This window comes from Lutra lutra, chromosome 3 (genome assembly GCF_902655055.1).
Source record: "Lutra lutra chromosome 3, mLutLut1.2, whole genome shotgun sequence".
NCBI lineage: Eukaryota > Metazoa > Chordata > Mammalia > Carnivora > Mustelidae > Lutra > Lutra lutra.
In genome coordinates, this window is record NC_062280.1 from 88,660,119 (window position 1) to 88,680,245 (window position 20,127).

The 20,127-nt window shown below is 35.6% G+C and overlaps 1 protein-coding gene across 1 annotated transcript in view; it reads right to left on the reverse strand.

The window, feature by feature from the left end:
• ARHGAP15 (Rho GTPase activating protein 15) overlaps positions 1-20,127 on the reverse strand; it is a 609,293-nt gene that overhangs the window by 464,555 nt on the left and 124,611 nt on the right. The gene's annotated exons all lie outside the window — the stretch shown is intronic.

A 20,127-nucleotide genomic window follows, 5' to 3' on the forward strand; every position in this document is an offset into this window, starting at 1 on the left:
TTGGCATTATCTTTCCATTGTCAAACTTTAAAAATCACAATGTGCAAAACAAAAAGAAATTACTTTAGATACGGCTAAGTTTAAATTTTTAAAAAAGTAGCCTATTAAAAGCCAGAATCAGGACTGATCAGGTATTTAAATATTAAGACTTTTATATTTTATTTAAGTATATATTACAGAATATATTATAAAATTTATAAATATTATAAAATATATATTTATATAAATATATTAATATTAATACTTATATTTAATTACTACTTTTCTACTGAGACACTCATAAAAATACAGAAAAGAGCAAGTCTTGTAGTACTGGAAATTGAGGATGTCAGTCTGTCAGAGATTGGTAATAATTCTCTTTAAATACTTTACAGTTCATCTGGATTGAGATTAGTGGTGAATGTATTGCTGTATCTTTTAAGTAGAATAATATAGAAAGGAGAAGGGTGGATATTAAGAAAATCCCTGCTGACTCTTCCCTAATATGGTTTGGCCTGCACTACTCCCTGCAAAGTCTTATGATCATCAGACCTGTATCTCCTGAAAGGGAGCTGATTCCTGGGGCCACGAGAACTATTCATATCCTTCTCCCACCCATCTCCTCCTTCCTGCCACCATCAGTTTCAAGGAGGCCAAAAGATCTAGCAGAAGATTTCACTAGAAGAGGAAAATTGACAATGACAGCAAATTAAAAGGAACCCATGAAATGGTTTATTCTTTTAGAGGATTAAAGATTTATGCCCACATTCTGGGAAAAAAGAACCAACAACTATTTCTGAAATTCTCACAGATAAATCCATCTCCTTATAATTAGCAGAACATAGACAAGGATAACTGACATTGATTTCCCCTCAACTGAGAGGTGGGAGAGAGTGAATGTGTCAGCACTCAAGCAGAACTGAAGGCGTAAAAAATTATAAGAATAAGATATAAAAACCTGAGTCCTGTCAAGATGGTCTGCAAGCTGGAAGAAGGGAACAAGGCTTAAAGAATACAGGGGACAATATCTGTGGAAAAAAATTATTCTGAAAATATAACCTGTAAGTATGTACTTGGGTTACCTTCTTGGTAAGAAAAAAGTTGGAATTTATATGGCTGGAAATGGAAGATAAAGGGCTGCTTATGCAGGGATGTGCCGATGGCTACCAGAAGACAGAAAACATGGCAGGGAGACCTTAAGCAAGACACCAAAATTAAAATCTTTATTAGATGTAGGAAAGATCAGAATTTACATGCAACAAGTTCTATCAACAATGGAGAGAAACACCCTGTGATTTGGAATACAGAGAAATGAGACAAAGAGAGAAATTTTGACATAAAAATGATACATATGAAAAATAGATAGGAAGGGGCAATTTCACGGAAAGGTAGATATACTGAAGATGAAAAAATACAACTTGATGGGATCATCAGTCATATGAAATTAATAAAAAGTAAGCTTTTTGAGCTCGAACTCTTTTCAGTGTGCGTTAAAATATTCTGAATGTGACTAGCAAAGTAGTGGAAAAATCAGTAAGATTTTTTAAAATTTCTAGAATAAAGATATGAACAGGGAGGTAAAATGGGTTGTTTATAAAGAACAAAATCAGATTGTTTCATACTATACTAAAACCTGAAGACAATAGAGCAACACTGAGATAATTTTGAAAAAATAAAGCTAATGAAGAGATTTGCTCTTCCAATAACTGTAATAAATTATGTGGTTACAATAGTGAAAACAGTAATACTGGGTGCAATGTCAAAGAAATTAAATAGTATCTGAAATACACGTATTAATAAAAGAAGATAATGTATGATAAAAGATAAGCATCATAAAACCATAGAGAATGATGCATTAGTCGCAAAGTACATTATTGCTTGTTTGACTAGTTGGGTCACTCCATACCAAAATAAATTATGAATGAATTAAATAGCACCATTGGATCAAAATGCTAAATGTCTGAAAATATTGAAATCCTTTCAAAAATAGGCAATACAGATAAAAAGTAACTGATCTCAAGGTAGGTAAAGATTTTACTTTAAAACATAAATGCAAAGGAAATCATATCCAAAGCAAAACAGAAATGTCTACACAACAGTGAAATCTGAGTTGGTCCTAATTTAGTCTTTAAATGCCATTTTTTCCTACTTCACTCTTAAGCTAAATATTTGTTCTCTTCTTGGTATCTTCTACATTACTCGATGATAACATATCCATATTTTACTTTAATTAACTTGGTTGTCAAATGTACATTTGCATAGATTCACAACCATCTCACTCATTTAATAATATGAAAACCAAGCATGCCATTCTATTGCTAATTTAGAGGTCACTTAGTTAATCACATTTTTGAATCTAGATTGTGAGATATATAATATATGCACACACATATAACAAATACTATATATAGATTCACGCACACATATCTGCACTTAGAGTTTTTACCTGATTGGCATTACATTCGTTTGAAAGAAAAAAAATTACTGGTTTGTACAAGATGCAAAAAAATCTTTTACTCCTTCTATTCCAATTCACAGCCATATACAAAACTATTTGCCATTCTTTTCTAACATAGGACTCATTTTGTTTTTTCACATTCTTGGGAATTCCAATCAGTTTAATTGTTTGACAGAATTTTCCTGCCTTTCCTCTGAAGGTGTAGATTTTTCAAGTGCCAGCAACATATACTAGAATATTTCCCAGGAGTGGCAGCTAATTGCAACTTGGTTTACTGGGACTTTTGTTTGAGGGCCTTTTTGTTTATGTTTTATACGACTACACTCTACATTAGAAAAATAGGACTTAAAACTGATGCTTTCAAAGAAAAAAAACCCACTACACTCTGTAAAATTACTTTGCCTTGATGGCTACATACATAGAGTTGAATTGCAATCATTTTTCACTGACATTAGTTGATAGTTTTGCTAAAATTAAAGTAGTTTTTACTTGTTGTAACAATTCTAGAGCATTAAAAAATAAGGTTTATGCCTCATTCTAAAAATATAGATGGCTTTTTTCCCAAGGAAAATGTGTTCATTTTGCTATTGAACCATTTATATTGATGGCCCTCATTTCTTCTTCCATCCCATGTAATATTATCTCTTTAGTATATACCCCAAAAGGATATCACTCATACGACTGGAGAGGAGAACAATCATAATTTCCCATGCTAAATACGTATATTCCAGAAAACAATTGGTTTTTCAACAAAACCACTCTAAGGTATGTTTTCTCAGCAGATCATTTCCTGACAGTATAATAATACTGGGCACGACGTGTACGCAACTTTATACCTTAACAGATGGTATCGAAATTTCTATAACAAGCACACACACTTATTTGATGATGTAAAACATATATTCATTTACCATTGTAAAAAGGAATCACCTATTACGGTCAGTTACTAAACACAAGCATTTTCCTACCCTTACTTCAGTTTTGTCATCCTCCGAAAACATTTCACTCTGAACATTGACCTTAAGTTCTCATGGCTCCTGTATCTGACTTGGGCTTAAATAATTCTGGATGGAAATTTTCTAAGTTCTCAACATTTCTGAACTAATTTTAAAAACATATGAGTAGGTATGCAGCTTGACATAAGTTTTTTAGTAACTTGAACTCCAGTTTCACACCCTACAGTGTTTATTAAAGGAGCTGAATGGTTCTTTTAAATGAGTCATTATGTTACCATCAATTACATGTACACAATAAATTATGTTAAATGTGCTTTTATCTCTGGAATGACTTGATGAAATTTTTTTTTTTTCATTTAAATAACAACAACCCTTTATTCAGACTGAGCAGGTGGTTATCAGGTGATTCGTGGAGGGATCTAGTTGTGGTAGGGTCTAGTACTAGTTAACCATGTATATCACAACTCCCCCAGCAGGTAGGGGGCGGTTCTACATCTGTGCTTTGTTGACTCTGGACTCCATCAGTCCCACGATGAAGACAGTCCTGACATATGTTAGGTAGGAGATTTAAAGGCCAGCATGTGGTTGGCCATCCCTATTTCAGAGAGAGGCTATTCCATCAACATGGAACTCGAAGTGAGGACAGTGTAGACCCAAACAGCAGAACTTTGTTCCTAAAAAGTAACTTAACCTATCTTGGCTAATAAAGGAAACATCAGTTTAATAATGGTAAATCAAAACTTGGATGATATTTTGTCCTCTGTATCCTTCTGTTAAAATTTTCTTCATTAAATTATTATATCCCTTTTGTTTGAGAAATAAGAGTGAATACTGAGCAAAGGTTATGAAAAAAAAAAATGAAAGATAAGGATTTTGTCCATACAGTGGAAACCCTATGTTAAATAATACAAATGGTCCCTCTAATATCTCTCCATCTCTGATAGAAATCATAGAAAATGATTACATTCTCAAAAACATTTCCCCTTTAATAAGTAAATTTAACAAATCCTATGCTAAGTGAACAAAGTAAGTAATAAACATGAATTAGCAATCATAGATGTATACCATTTTCCAAATCATGTCTTTTGTAAAATGATCTAATTCCTTAAAATGGCAACTGCTGACCACATTCAGTATGCCCTATTTTGTGTTCCAGAAAAGTTAGTAGAATTCATCAATAGCAAGTTAAGTATAATCCAAGTATTAGTTCCTTTCTTAGATCTTGTGTTTGAAAATATCTCAGCTACTTTCTCCAATCAAAGACATTTTCATGATTTGATTTGTATTACACTGGAAAAAATAATTTTGCTTGGCTTTAGAAGATAAAGTAACATGTGTTATCAAATGGCATTTTATATGGGGTGGGAAATTGATTTAAAATGAACTGTGAAAAAAATAAAATAAAATAAAATAAACTGTGAAACAAGGGACATAATAGGAATAAATGGGAAATAGTTGAGTGTTACTCAATTTCTTAAACATAAATTAGACATTTTTGAAAACGGACTTTTTCCAAGATTCTGGAGTTCTACTCAATACTGTGAAAAAGTAATAACTGAACATACAACTTCTAAAATAATTATGATAAAAGTATCATTTAAAACCTAGGCCTTGGGGTGCCTGGGTGGCTCAGCGGGTTAAGCCTCTGCCTTTGGCTCAGGTCATGATCCCAGGGTCCTGAGATAGAGCCCCGCATCAATCTCTCTGCTCAGCAGGGAACCTGCTTCCTCTTCTCTCTCTGCCTGCCTCTCTGCCTACTTGTGATCTCTGTCTGTCAAATAAATAAATAAAATCTTTAAAATAAAAAAAAAATAATAATAAAAAATAAAATAAAACCTAGGCCTTGATGTAATTGAATAATTTTATCTCTGGTTTTTCATCAGTTTCTCTTCCTAAATTTAACCTAACACAGATTTAGAAATAATAAACCTTATTGAAATTTTAAAATTTAATTTAATTAAATAATTCAAATAAAATTTTAATCTAAGACATAGTAGTCATAGTATCATGCAGCTTTAATATGAATATACTATGCTTGTCTTTGGGTTTAATTACGTTAAAAAAAAAAACTCCAGAAAGAACTGAATGAATTAAACATATTAAACATTTTTGAAATAAACACATTTGAAATAAGCACATTTTGGGAAGAAATAAAGAAACTAAAAATCATATTGATGAAGGCAGTTAAGGGAAATGCATGTTTACCATACACAGATAAATATCTTCTGAAAAGTCTCAGGAATAATAACAGCACTTTCTCTGTGGACGTTTTTCAAGATTAAAGAAATTGTTAGAATCTTTAACTTTAAAATCCAAAGCAATGTGGTCTTTGTGTTTTTCTTCACTAATGGTTTTTAACATAGAGGGTCATTTTCAACTTTTAGGAACACATAAAAAATTGTCATGTGCAATGAAAATATGACAAGAATCATTTTCTTAGGTCATTTGTAAGCTTTTCCATCAGCAGCACAGAAATTAAATTTCTTTTCTTTCTCCCAGAAAGTCTTGAGGTGCCAAAACTTTTTGGCTATATTTAGATTTCCCAACTGTAGCTCTATCTGCTTTTAGGTCTTAGAGCTCAGTTTTTAGGTTAGAACTTCTATGGTTGCTGGCCTAACAGTGACCTGTGACAACCCTGGATCCTGTTGGTCCAGACTATTTTAAAAACCAGTATAGACATAAAAACCCTCTGATTTTTTAAAAAGCCAAGAAAGATACTATCTTGAAGACGCTGAACATGCTGTTCCATGAGCATTTGCTGTCATTTTTTCCTTTGTAACTTTTCAAGCCAAATTATGTTGCCTCCACCTAATGTTGCAAAAACTTTGGGTGAAAGCCCAAAGTGATTCTAAGACTCTGGTATGGTTCTGTGTAACCTGGCATCTTTCCTGGAAGTTAACTTTGTTAGGCATCTATTTCTATAAACAAACTATGTAATAGAAAAGACACATGACCAGATGAAATGCCACTACCTACATTGGCTCCACAAGCCTGTAAGGAGCCAGTGCTTGGTCATTAATCATTAGACACTGACACTTGAACTGTGGTTCCATAACTTTTAAAAGGCCTTTTATACAGGTTGAAATTGGCTTTCAAATCTGTCATCATTTTTCATGAAAATCAAGCTATTGAATTTTATTGGTAGACATATTACTTGTATTGATCACTATTGCTCTGTAACAAAATAGGCCAAAATTTAATGGCTTAGACCAAGTATTTATTCTTTTACAGTCAGGAATCTGGGTCACACTTGTATATTCTCATATAACAATGCAACCACAAGTCCTCAACCTACAGTACCAGGCCATAAGCATATTTCTGGATGCCTTTTGTACACCAGGGTGGTTACCCATAATTTAGCAGTACCTGTGGCAAGTCCAGACTATGGGGCAACTCTTCTTGACTTGGGTCCTTATGACAGAAAATTTAGTGAAGAATTAGAGTATCACGTGCTATGGAGTTTGTGGCAGGGTCAAATATGAGTTTGTGGCAGGGTCAAATATGGGCTCCTGGGTTCTCAAGGCTGTACCTCCTCTAGTAAATAAATCATCACCATTGTTAAGTCACTCATGGACTATTATTGGGTTGGAATAGAGACTGAGCACTTTATCATAGTATATCAAGTTACTATGTAACTTCAGCTTCCCATGATGAGCTGGGGAATGCCAAATACACAAAAATGTAATTTGGGGCAGCAACCCATGGATGGAAATGCTGTATTCAGGATTTGGTCCAAGCAGGTCCAGGATGCCTACGTAACTTTCATGAACATATAGCTGAAACTTCTATTTTATCTATCGTTGTTTTAGCAGGGCCTCTCACTGAGATTTCACCTATGGCCTCTTGGGGTTTTTCAAAGCCAGCTGATAAAAGATAAAAAACTGAAGCTTGATTCATGGGTGGCTCAAACATGCTGGAGAACATCAAAAAATGGACTGTAGGTACACCAAAGTCCTACTCTGGGGTCACCGTGTAAGACAGTGGTGAAGAGAAATCTCCAGGAAGAGAGAGAAGCAATAAACTTGAGTTGTAGAGAGTAGGGTAGCCTGAGGTTAGGATATAGACTGGTTTCTAGAAAGTGGAGAATGTTTTTGCTGGTCAGTCAGAGGCCTAGAACGAGATGGTCTGGAAGACTAGGGACAACCAAGTCAGGCAAACATCAGTAGACTCATGGGAGTGAGCACAGAGCATGCAGATCTTTGTGTTTCATCTTTAATGTCTTAATGTCTACCAGAGTGAGCCAGTGTACTGGGTGATTTAATCAAAGTTTCCTCCAACCTCTGTCTTTAGCAGCTCATAACTTGTGAAATAGGCTCATGATGAATGGAATGGCCATGGTGGCAGAGATGGCGACTGTGTACTCATCCATACAGAACACCAATCTTTCCCCAATACTGATATAACTCCCACCACTTCTGACTGCTCAGTCTTCTAGCAGCAGAGGCAGGCACTGGGCCCTTCAAGAAGACCAGCCAGGTGTGCCTAATAGCAAATTGACTACAACATACCTTTCCCATCCTTGGGAAAAAGGGATTCATTCTCACTGGAATCGACATCAGCTCTGGATATGGGTTTGCCTTGTCTGTCTATGATGCCTCTTCCTGCCCCACCATTCCATAACTTTAAAAATGCCCAACTTTACAACATTGTCTCAAACCAAGAAAGTGAAGCAAGTACAATGCTGGACACGTGATCCTGGGATCCACTGGTGTTCGTAAATAACCCATTAACAGACATAATCAATCTAATAAAATAATGACTCCAATTAAGATAGTAGCTTGGGGAAAAGACTGTTTGATTGGGGTGCCATATTCCAAGCACAGTATAGATATTGATCAATATCTGAAACATGTCCCAGTGTCCCCAGTAGCCAGACTACATGGATCTAAGGACCAAGAGGTAGAAGTAGGAGTTGCTCCTGCTAGTTACCCATTGGCAGCATCTATACTTCCACGTTCTTCAACTTTGGCTGGATTAAAAATTCTTGTTCGTGGTATGGGAGATAGATTTATTTCTACCGGGGATTAGTAATGGTATCACTGAACTTAAAGCTATGCCACTGGTTGGTAACTATGGATACTAAAGATGTTCACCAGCAGGCAAACCAAATAGCTACTCTACTCAGGGATAATTGGCCCTAATTATAATGAGGAGGTCAGGCAACTTCTGCACAATGGGATCAGGAGAAATGATTCAGGAACTCAGGAGTTTCATTAATTTGTATCTAGGTGCTTCCAGGCCTATTGAAAGCACTGAACTTTCTAGTGCAGTGAACAGAGTCTGGCAATGTCAAAAAATTAAGAATTCAGGGCTGTCAGGTATGAAGGTCTGATTTAACTCATGAGGCAAACACAACTAACAGATCTGACTGATACTGAGAAAAATCTAGAATGAGTGGATGATGAACATCAAATATGGTCTCAGACACAGTTGCAGTAGAAGAATGTAGTTTTTCCACTAAAACATTTTTTTTAAATTTTTATTATTATTATTTTTTTTACCAGCTTTCTTGTAGAGATGGAACCCAGCCACCATCTTGAAGACTCTACAATGGGTAAGACTTAACATGAGGTACAAGTCATTTTGAGTATTGCAAGGAAAATTGTATCGGATACTTCCTGTGTCCTGTCTTACATACTCTTGCCTTTACTGTGACACCACCTAGGCTTCAAATCCCTTTATATTAACTACATCTTGCCTCAAGCATTGCTTATCTGCCACTTTCTGCCATGAATATTCAGAGTCAGAGGAGTAGGGCACATGAAGGAGCCTTCTTGGAATACCCATACATGTGCAACCTAAAAATCAAGATTTATCCCATCCCAGAGGCAACCATTACCAAAGCGGTAAGCAGATGGACAGATGCTTGGTCCTGTCAATCCTTGGGTGGAAAATTCCGACAGGCATCGTAGCCACTCTGTGAGCAACTCAGTAATGGCCCTGCATTGTCTTTCTTTTTTTCCCCATCACACCCTTGCCAGTACCAAATTCCTGCTTTCTGGGATTACCTCCTAAATAAACTAGTTGCAACATGATTCCTAGTCTCCAACTTTGCTATGACAGGGAACCCAGCCTAGACAGAGGGCATATATGGCAAAACTATTTGCCTAAAGAGAATTCAAAACTAGCTTCCTCTGAAAGGAAAAGGATCACCCCTCCACTGAGATACAGATGTCACTGTCATAAAATCTAGCATAAACAAATACACCATCAAATGCCCTGCTATAAAATGTAACATCTCGCAATTACATACTAAAAGATTTAAGGTGACATCATTCATTATAGTATATGAATGATCCTCCTGACGAAATGGGAATTTAGTGTTAAGTAGCTATAAAAGCTGCCAAAAAAGCAAATTCTATTGAAATAAATATTAACAACTTATGACTGCAACCTGGGGCATCCTGATCAAAGCTACTATCTCTATTATGGAGCCGTTAGAAACCACCATAGGGATGTATCCAAGTCGATTAGAAGAACAATTTACTAGAAATTTTATACGTATAGATGAAAGGGACAGGGGCACCATCATTATGGATTTTACTTGCTTGGTAAGGTGTACTGTTGGTGGTGCTTTTTTATACCCTCTTCCTAAATAGAGACAGAGTAAGGGTGAGGAATTGAGCAGTCTTCCCAGGAAAGATGAGCAACGTTCTTCCATGAGTCAAATGGAACGTGAGGAAGGAAACATTTTAAGCGGCAAAAGAAGCTAGTAACAAGGGTGATACCAAGTATGCATTCACAGTGGAAATCTTAACTGAGAAACTTAAAATAAAACCCACAGTCTAACATTTAAAAATAGGCACTTAACAAGTTTTCTTGCAGAGGGTAAGAGTCATTTAATATTATAATTCTCTAAATTTAGTGCAATTGCTCTTTGTTATCTGACTTTCCTGAATCATAAGGGGATTAATGATATAGGCAAATATCCACTAGAAACTGAGTATTAACTATTAGATATCATCCCTGAGTATCTGGGATTAAACTTCAACTCTCCTCTTGGGGCAATATTACCTCATTATCTCCTATACTCTTCAGAGACCTGTGATCTGTACAAATATCCACTTTAAGGATGAGAATTTTCACTATGTATAAGGAGACATCCCACAGTTATTAGAAACTTAAAATATATACTAAAAATACAAAGGTAAACTTATTGCTTCTAATTAAGAATGTGTTAACACCCTGTGCTTCAGAAACAGCAAAATTTCTTAAATTACATTTTAACTCCTTTGTTTCTGGTAAAACATGCACTTTAGCTGAAAACTATTTGCCATTTAATTTGTAAATCCATGAAGAAAGACAAATTCATAAGTCTCTAAAGTCATTAAAAATTAATCAGATTTCTGGGGCACCTGGGTGGCTCAGTGGGTTAAAGCCTCTGCCTTTGGCTCAGGTCATGATCCCAGGGTCCTGGGATTGAGCCCCGCATCGGGCTCTCTGTTCCGTGGAGAGCCTGCTTCCTCCTCTCTCTCTCTCCTGCCTCTCTGCCTACTTGTGATCTCTGTCTTCAAATAAATAAATAAAATGTTTAAAAAAATTAATCAGATTTCTTTAATATAGCAGTTGGATGACTGGGAAGAAATCTGGAATTTTATGAAGTCCTATACATTTTTCTCTTTCGACATTGTAAATTATGTTATTTCCAAAGTCAAACTCAGTGAGTGGTCACAAAAAAATTCATGCAGCGATCCTGATAAGGAATTTATAGCATCTCATGTACATTCTTATTTAAGCAATACAATGTATCTTTAGATTCAATAAATCTTCCTAATATTTGACTACATATTTATTTGCTAACAGACATGAGTGTCTATAAAATTAATCAGTCAATAACAGCCAAGGGTAAATTCCTTAGATAAGCCGTATATTAATATACTATACTTATATGTTCAGGACAAAAGATACACAAGTGAGCCATTGCCTTCCCTGAGTCCTTCGTTCTATGACAGAGAGAGAGGGCTGTCATCACATGATTGATATTTAGGGCCAGGGGATTTCACGTCTATATTGTACCACATAAAGAAAGCCCTCCTTCAAATACCTAGCCAGAGCGCCCAGTCAAAATCAAACCAGTGAAGTCAGTGCTGAAACACGGACTCGCCACCAGATGGCAGCAATGGTTTTATGAATAATGCAGCACTCTGTGCAGTCCATCTAAGATTTCCTATGTTAAAAATAGAACAATCCTTACTTTAGTAAAAGGACAGATTTGTTCATAATGAAGTCAGCCATTTTTTTTCATGTCACTGATTATATTTTGTGGGGTCTATTTGCTTTCTAGTATTTGGGTCCCCCAAAATATTTATTTTCTTACACATTAAACATCAAAGTGCTGTTGAATTTCATTTTGGTATTGTGGTAGAAAATGCCTGTGGCTTGAAACAAATATTTTCCTTTCTGATGGACAAATAACATCTGTGGTTGTAAATGTTCCAGTGTAGCTGTCAAAAGAGAAGGGTTTCACATAATTTCCTGCCACCCTCATTGGTACATCCTACACATCAAAAGAGTATGTTCATAACCTCCCTTTCTACGAATTGATTTCGAATCTACCACAGATCTCAAATATCAGAAGCTTGTCTTCTACTTGACAATGGGTGTTTGAATTTTGAAAAATGAAGGTTTGCTTAAATTCAAGTTAAAAAAAGAAACACAAATACTATCAAGTATAGTGCACCCGCACCCCCCTCCCCCATCAGTGTTTCTTTCCCTTTGGGAGCCATTTGCAGCAAATTTGTTGATTTTGCCACTAAAGTTTTTGGTTTGCACATGTTCACCAAGGAAGTCAGGCTGGTAGAATTTCCCCAATGTTGGAAATAAAATGTTAGGCAAATTGGTGGGACTAAAGCCAAGAATCAAATAGTGCTCTTCTAAAACAGAAATCCATCTAAACTAAACCCTTGATGTCAGTGTTCCTTTCTTGGTCTTTATCTGATCTGTTAATCTGAAAACAGTTCAAAGGGCTCCCTTCCTGATTTCTCCCCACCATCAGGCATTTTGTTTCCTTGTTTCACTTAGGTCATCTCTCAACATCCTGTTTTGTTAAGATAAAATTTAGAGCAGCCTCCTCTCTCCTTCAAATACCAAGAATCTTTCACTCTTCTGCAGTGTTTTATATTTTTTGCTTTTGAATATTTATTTTCTACTAAATTTTTAGTAACACATTTAACTCATATATTGAGAGATTCTATGCATAGATTCTACAAGTGGCCTCTCCAATTCTGTATGAGTGCTGGCATTTTCCTTTCATCTTAAACTTAGTGGGTTCCCCCCCCCCCCGCCCCGCACCAGCATGTTCATTTCAAACCTCTGTTTATGGATGCTTTCTTTGTTATTTTCTTATACTCCTTTAAACATTGCTCTGAGGTTGGAGAGTTGTGCTCACCACTGCCCAGATTTTTCTCCTGCTCAGTGGCTTGTGGCATATAAACACTGTGAATATATATATATATTTTTTCTCTTGCCTTCAGATTCAGCCTCATTACCTGATGTTTCTAAAAACTGAACAGCATTGGCTATTTATCTGCCAGTGATCCTAGGCTATCCAAAAGCACTCAATTTTATTTTACCCTGTGTCATCCTTATGGACAAGCTGTAAAATGTGATACCACTTACTGGCCCCATCTATTATGTACCAGCTTTGGGGATTAAATTGTTCCTTTTTCTGGAAGAAGGCTGTTCGTTATTTAAAAAAAAAAAAAAAATCATACTCAGTATGAAATAAACATGGCTGCTCTCTTTTAAAAATATAAAATAAGAGTTTGAAACACGCATGAAAAGGGGATCCAGTGGCTTGAATGTTGTCTTGCCAGTATCAATGTAATATTTTCTGGACTTTACAAGAGGAAAGTCACAAATGGAGAAACGACTACACTTGGTGATTCTACTTGGGCCTCATGAAATTCCCAGCTGACTATGTTTGCTTTTGCTCAGGTGAGCCTGCATGGCCTGAAGTCCCAGGTTTGATCCTGGGTAGCTCATTTAACCGTACTTGCTTCTGTGGACATGAAGAACTACACTGTCAGCCCACGCATGGCTAGTGGTACCCGTGTGACGGTGACCATCACACGGGTACTACGGACACCTCAAGGAACAGAGTATGTTCTGTGAAAGGAGGGGTTTTACATCATGTCAACCAATGAAGAACAGCATGTTGCATTAAGCCTTGTGTCAAATTAAAATCCAAAATTTATTCCAAATGCACAGCTCTTATCTTTGAGCAGACAGACAGAACCAGCAGTTCGCGGAGACAATGTGAAGTGAGCTAAACAGTGATCTAAAGCTCATTAGGTCACATGCATCCATTCTTCCACTAAAACGTTACCAGGATAAGAAACCAAGTTGTCATTTTCTTTTTTTTTTCTCTAAGTTTTTATTTATTTTATTTTGGAGTCTTAAAATCTTGGTTCCATTGACTGATTCGGTACTAAAACTTCCTACCATGGCTATTGTCAAGCTTTACTGCCATCCTGTTGCATTCAGCTTTGATAATAGTTAAAAAGGAAATGAATGCAATAAGATCACATCTTGCCCTTCAGTAGCAAGTGGAATAAAAAAGCTATGCAAATGAGTAAATACCCTCATAGACTCCTGAGCTTAGTGGGATCATCAGGAAACACACGCTTGTTACTGTTGCCTCTAATAACATACTCAGTTTCTCTGTATCTTATTTGGATACTTGAGACTGTATTTTTTTCAGAGAGCTTGATTCCTCAAAACTTGAACCCTCAAAAGGACAGTGATCCTCAAGTCACCTGGTCTGAACAAATAGGCATGTTCTTTCCTTGAAGGATGTACTCTCCATCCATCAACCTGATTCTGTTTTTCCTTGCATCAGTCAGGCTCACGTGTTCCTTAGGTCTCACCTTGGATTCTCACAGTCAATTTTATTTCCTGCCCCCAGGCTCTTTCCTTTGCTGTGAATCTTAGGCACCCCTGACATTAATATTCCTAAATCAAAGTCTCAATTATAAAATTATATCACTCCATTCATCAAAATTCTTCTCTGCAATCCCACTGGCAAAAGTGAAGGCAAAATCATAAAGATAATCATATATCTTTCCTTCAATAAGAAAATCATTATTTAATTAAAAAAAAAAAAAAAGAAAAAAGAAAATCATTATTGTCCCAATATCTCAGTGGGGGAATAAAGAGAGTTACCACTGTCTCGCTTTCATTTTTGAGCAGAGTTGCCGCACTTGTCTCTAGGTCCCCTTTTTGCAAGTTGGCCATCAATAGCTTGGTAGAGACTTTCAGGGTAAAATATTTAAAGTATTTAGTGGCATAAGACATTAATTAATTGACTTCCATTGATTAGATATTACGTTAATTACACTATTTATAAAAATAGAATATTCAAAAATCATTTCTGTAAGGTTTGAGGACACATATTCTTAGTTACAAAATAAACAAAAAGATTTTCACTCAGCATATTAAATCCTAGTCTAAAACCTAACCAATAGACTAGGTTAAATTCACAAGGCAGTACAAAGAAGAGAAGGGGAACGGAAAACCTGAATTGTGTCTTACACATATCTATCTCTCCTGTCCAGATCCCTCCAAAATCCACATCTGGAATTTCCCTCAAAGCTTTGTGAGATGACAGGGTTAATAGATGAATAATAATACCTGCTTGCATTTATATTAAAATTGACCTTTTGGAGTTCCCTTCAAACACAGATTGCCTTAACATTAACACAGATGGGAGACAGGTGAGGGAACTGTTATCTCTTACTTCCTTGTTGTGAAAAACTCTAAGTTGGAGGAAGGGACCCTGTCCTGGGCTTTACATACAGTTAAAACTGACATAGCCAAGCTGGAAGCCATGTCCCCAGACTTGTGTGCTCTCCCCACTGCACCTTCTTAATGATAGATGAATACCTAATAGGTAGATAAAATGATTGGGGACAAGCTAGGAAAAAAAAACAAAAACAAAAAAGACTGTATTAGACATTAATGCTGCTCTTACTCTGGTTTATTTTTAATGCCATGCCTTTTAAGATACTGTGAGTAATTCTCTAAAGTGAAACCAGCTTTACTCGAAATCTAATGCATATATGAATGTGGAAGAATCATCCTTTTGCATTTAGTCTAACTACAAGCATTGAAAAATGAAAGAGAAAATTGGTAAAAGCTCAGATTTATTTTAAACCACTACTTTTAACAGAAGGAAATGGATAAAAGCAAAATACCAGTAGTTTTCCTCTTGGCTTAAAATGACATTTTCCAAGATGTTATTAAATTATCTTCGCATTAATAAACTTAAGGAGTACTTAAACATTTCAAGCTAAGACATATTCAGATCAGGAAGAGCAATCAAATTATGTTTAAATGTAAAGCATATCCATGGAAAATACTACATGAATATGTTTAATATACATTATAGCCAGAAGACCCCAACCGAAGTCAGAAAAGTAATACAAGTAATGATAAATCTACTCTGAGATTTACTTTACTTTTAGGGACAGAACCTGTTCCCCTGAGATATATTTACATACTAAAAAGGGAATCTAAGATCCAGGAAATTCAGCCATGATTTTTGTTGAGGTTATAAATTGGTGCCAGGGAAAGAAAACAGACTTTCATCTAGTTGAGTCATTTAACTGCCTTTTTTCTGCCTTTCAAGCAGGCAATTGATATAGTTCTGATTGGCCATAATTCATTAATAGTAGAATTATCTTATTTAAAGCACATAATCTACAAATGAGTCTGCTGCATGCCCATGGGTAAAATTTTAAGTTTTGTTTGAAAGGAAACTCAGGAAAACTGAGGTCTAGTCACTGTCTCACTGTGAGAAACAATAAATCTTTAGGGTATAAATGATTTCACTATCTTAAATAATCATCTCCCATCATATAGGTTGCAATGAAAAGGACCAAGGAAACAGATAGTATGTTTCTTATTCTTTACCCCTGTTTACAAAAGGGAATAGAGTGGACATTCTGGAAATCATCTTGGAGGACAGAGCCTATATTGTGAGCCCAATATCCTAAGGTTTTTTGACAGTGAACTCTTTTTTCAGCTGACAGAATGCCAATCTAGCCTTAGCAATAACCACTGAACGAGTTGAAAGGAGTCTAGTCCTTCGGTGCAATGACTACAAATTAGTATGCCACATAGTCTCTTTCTTTGTGTTCTCTGTGAGGAGACAAAACTCATTTACACAAGAGTAAAGAACATTTATGCACTAAGCTAAACGGCCCGGAATGCCTTACAGTGCTTGGGACCATCCTCTATTTAAAAGGGGGTAGCTCCTTGGAGGTGGCCAATGTTTTAGACATGAAGCGTCTATGGATTTGGTCTTCGTGTCCTGAACTCCCTTCCCCTGACTTTCAAAAATATTTAACTCGGAGAGAGCCTTTTGTTTGAAGGAAGGAAGGAAACCTGAATGAAAATGTTGGAGTGCCTGGGTGGCTCAGGGGGTTAAGCCTCTGCCTTCAGCTCAAGTCCTGATCTCAGGATCCTGGGATTGAGCCCTGTATCGGGCTCTCTGCTCAGTAGGGAGCCTTCTCCCTCTCTTTCTGCCTGCCTCTCTGCCTACTTGCGATCTCTCTCTGTGTCAAATAAATAAATAAAAAATATTAAAAGAAAAGAAAAGAAAATGTTCCTCACACTTTGAAACAGGAAGATATTAATGGTTAGAAAAATTTACTTATTGTTTTAAATCCCCTTTCAGCCATTTGCTCAGTTGAAATCCCCCCTGAGCAGCTTTATAAATGCGGCCGTATCCTCGAGGAAGGAGAAGGTGATGGGGCACCACATGTGTCACAGATGCCACCCGACAATACTGCCATCCTATAACACGGTTTTATTTAGTTATTACAACTATCTCTCTGTAAATGACATTTAGGATTATTTAAGATTATGTTGTAATCCTTTTAATCCTCAGTGCTTTAAATTTCAGGCTAAACACCAAAGAGCAAACTAGCACTTAGCAGGAATGTTTAAAACATGTGATTTGAACATAAATCTTTTTATTCACTCTTTCCCTGATGAAGACCTCGTGCTGCTCTCAAGTTAACTAAGAAAACTGGTACCACAGTTCATTACAAATCACGCGGTTGCTAAATGCTTTCTCAAGCTACATCAAACTTGTGATGGTCCTTGACAATTATGCTAAACGCAGAATTAAACGAAGGTTAGCAGCAATGAACATTTACTGATATAATTTAGAATTTGCATGACCTTTTTACAAGTACAAAATGTCTCTCTGGGTTTGTGTGTATGTGTATGGAAATGGTCGTTCTCTTTCCTAAGGCGAGCTGTTAGGTGCAGGTATATACATGGACACACACACATTATATCACAGTCATACCTTTGAAACACATATTAGGACTTGTCTATACATGCTTTATTATAGAAGCTGCTAATGATTTTTAAATATATATATTTTAATATAATAATAATAATTTAATAATAAATGATATATGTATCATTTATTATTAAGAAGTACCAATTAGGCCAAAGAGTTTTCTGTTATAAAACAAGCAGATGTTCTTGAACTCAGTCAGCAAGCATCATTCTGACTTACTGAGAGTTGCCGAATACCAAACCTTCAAACTGCATTAATACTGCCACTGTTATGTTACCATGGACCAATCAAGTAAGATTGAACCTACATCAAGGGTTTAGTAAAGACTTTGGTTATGAAGGATATTTGGGTTTTAATACAAAAAGAAAATAAACAACTCAAATGTCCCAATGGCATATACAAATGAACGAGACAAATGAAATCTTTCCATTGTGTGTGTGTGTGTCACAGATGTGTGCTTCTGAGTCTTCCAGGCGCATAATTTTTTATTTGTTTTCCTATTCGTGTTAAGTCTGACTTCTCTACAGACGTTGTAATTAGGTGGCATATAATTGCTAGTCCATCAACTTTTTAAAGACAGATTTCAAATTTTAAATTATTTCTAATTTTGCTCTTCTTTGATTTTTCTTGAACCAAAAATCTCAATAGTCATTTGCTATCTGTAATCTATAATTCATAGGCTGAGATTGAAGACCAAGCCTAATTCAAACTTGGAATTTTAAAGCTATTTCTGATGTAGCACATGGTCTTTTTCAGTCAGGAAGAAACACTTCATTATTCTGCAGGTAATGAAACCCTTGTTACACACACACTCAAACACCCAACAATGCCTTAATGCCATGTTTTTGAGATATAATCATGTTTATTCTGATCATTTGAGAGTTAGACCAGCTAATGTATCTAATCAAATATTGATGCAAGTCATCTAGATTTAGCTCTCTGGCAAATCCTTTCCTATGCTTTTTCGTTAACAGAACTATAAAAGCTATTTATATTGTTCCTCACAAAGGGTTTACCCTCCTAGTCTGTATCTATGGATACGTATTAGTAAATTTTACCCTAGCTCATGTGTTTGGGTAATAAAGAGATGTCAGCATGACAAGAAAACCATGATTCACCCCAAAAAGAACGAAGCAGGAAATAAAATCGGAATCTTTCTTTAGCTTTGTTATTCACATCGTCCTTATAATCACTTCTTTCCTGTTTCTCTACACTACAAGGGGACAAGACAAAAAGAGTTGAGCTGGATGTAAGAACACTAGGGTCCCATATACTGCTTTGGTACCTTACAAACAAAAGTAGCTGGCAGAACTACTCCAAAAAACTACCAAAAGTGAGAATATTTGGGTTTTGTTTTGTTTTCTTTTAGTATCTTGGGAAATAGCTACTGTTTCATATTCAGAAATATGAAAAACAAGGAAAAATTATATCAGGAGGCAGTCATATAAGGAAAGGTCAATCTCATATCATTAATATATATTATCATACATATCATCAATACAAGTGGCTTAAATATATATCTGTGTAAATTATGTTCAAAGCCTTGTAAAATTAGGCATAAACATTCTTCTTCCATATCTGCAGTTCTATATACATTGTATATATTCGACTGTCATCCTCATTTTTTTATCTAACTTAACTTTTCAAAAGATCAACAGAGGAACTGAAAAAGGCTACCTTAGACCAACTCCAAGAGTTTCTATTGTCCAAGAATTATGTCAATGTCAAATTTTAACATCTTTATTTTATGACATGGGGACAAGGATACTAAACTCATAATACATAATACAACACCACCACTTAACTCAGAACTATTCATACTGATCATCTAGGTTATCAGAAAAGCTAGGAATATGACCTCTAATTTTTTTTTTTTTTTTTTACTTATCACAGAATAACAAAAAGAATAAGAAATTGGGAGTCAGGCTGTATCACTGGTTTACAATTCCTCTCTTCAAAACAAAATTTATTTTTCTTTTCTCGGTTCTGTAAATTCAGATTCTAATTACTTTGGTTGATTTTAGTCCTTTGATTTCTAGGCAAGTATGTTTAGTTTTCTTTCTTTCTTTTTTTTTTTTTTCTTATATCTTTCTCTCTTTTGGTAAAAAGAAATAAATCTCCAGCACACAAAAAATGAATGCCTGAATAAAGTAAGAGTAGAACCAGAAAAATAATTTATTCTAGAAATGTTAACATGGGTCCACTTTATTTGGTAGACCTGGGTTAGCATCTGAGAAATGCAGAACTTGGAAACCAGATTTTTTCTCTACAGTGAGAGCTCAGATAGGAAATGTCACCTACCTACACTTCTGTAAGACCCAATATATTAATTTCACTGATGAATTTAAGAATGGAATTGACCTTTCTTCATGAACAAAAATGGTCTTAGGAGGCATTTAATATAGGAATTATAATAATAA